The following is a 1,901-nucleotide window of genomic DNA, read 5'->3' as shown; positions in this document are numbered from 1 at the left end:
CTTCTCAAAATAGCTGGTGATATTTTGGGAGGCGATACTGCCCATGAATCTGATCACGAATAAAGGGCATCAGGCACTACATACCAAATTTTATCTTTCTTACGTTTTACGACACTTTTTGCTTCCTCGTTCTGATTCACTTTCACGAACACACGAATTATTAACAAAAAAAAACAAAAACATGGCTCATTCACCAATTACCGTATCACACCGCGCACGCTCATGATCACGCGCGACAATAACAAATCACAGTTCAGAAAGGTTTAGGAAATAACAGTAATAACAAGCTCACGCATTGACTATGACTATTGAAAGTCCCACCGGACGCGCGGACGTCCGAACGAAAGCGATCCTTAATAGGTACTAAGTTGTGACAAACGTATGAATAAAATAAAATAAATAGACAGTTAGGGATGGACCCAAAAACTTAATTAAGTACCTACATTTAAAATTGATATTTATTTTTCATTAAAAACTTCAAATTAAACTACCTATCTGGAGACTAACATTGAATGAGAAGATATTAATAATGCAATGTTAATATCGATTTGTCAAGTATAAAAACAATTAGTTTCTATTTTAATAAAGATAACAAATAGCAAACGTTGGTTCAATATCGAAATCCTCGAATATTTTATACCTAGTAGGTACCTATTATTACAACAATAAATCTGTGTCCTCTTGATTTGCGTGCAGCGTGTAAATGTTAAAGATAATCTCAGGTAGGTACAAAAAATACATTCAGTTGGTTTCTACTGATTTGATATTAAATAAAGTAATGTTTTTTACCGATATTCCACATTTGAATGTAAGCAATAGAAACAAACATCACTATACTAGCGCGGCACGACAAGACAACTACAAAGTGCACCGCGCGACGCCGCCAAACGATCGGCTCTCTTTGTCGGTGTTTATGCTGTTGAATTTCGCCCTTTGTCGGCATGATTTAATATGCCATGTTTTTATTTTTTAAAATGGATACTACATTTAAATTAACCAGTTGGTAAGAATATATTGTGCGTGTCGGTGGTGTCGTAAAACCAAGTGCTTAATCCCGATATGTGAGTGTCAGTCAGTAAATTGAGTCAGCTGTTATCAGTAGCTAGACGATTTTCGTACTTTTTTATTCTGTAAGTTTGTGTGTAGTGTCGCATGGTTGTTTGTTTGACGCATCTGTAACGAATCTCTGGCGATACGCCGTACGCTATTTAGGTAAGTAATGTAACAATTTAATTTGTTTGATTTCATAATTCATCAATCATTTGTGTATTGTCGTTCGTTAATTTATTTATTTATTTATTTATTTAAACTTCTTATACAATTTGTATAAAGGCGGACTTAATGCCTAAGGCATTTTCTGCCAGTCTACCTTGGGGTGATGCAGAGATTAAATGAAGTAGGTGTTTAAATTATAAAGGAGGAAAATTTAGTTGAGAAAAAGGTTTACAAATAAATAACAATGTGGTCATGTGACTATACATAAATATAGATGAGTATATACATACATAATTATTTACATTCATAAAAATATTAAATACGAGTAAGTCAATATATTATATAAATAGATGATATTAAAGACATACAATAAACTAAATATAATACTTATAATATATACATATATACAATACCTCATAAATACAAACTAAGATAAGTGTGACGATTCTGCAACTTGTTTTAGCAAGAGATCCCGAACTTTGCTCTTAAACGTAAGACGGTTAGTGGACATCCTGACTTCAAGAGGGAGCGCGTTCCATAATAAGACAGATTGGACAGGAAAAGAAGAGTTGACAAACCCAGAAGTGTGTGATGGACAGAGAAGAAGAAGATTATTAGAGGAACGAAGGTTACGGTTGTGATTATCACACAGATATTGAAAGTAGGGAGTTAGGTAGGCTAACAGT

Source organism: Anticarsia gemmatalis, chromosome W, assembly GCF_050436995.1.
Source record: "Anticarsia gemmatalis isolate Benzon Research Colony breed Stoneville strain chromosome W, ilAntGemm2 primary, whole genome shotgun sequence".
Lineage (NCBI taxonomy): Eukaryota > Metazoa > Arthropoda > Insecta > Lepidoptera > Erebidae > Anticarsia > Anticarsia gemmatalis.
The sequence above is the reverse complement of the archived record's forward strand: the minus strand, read 5'-3'. Positions refer to the sequence as shown.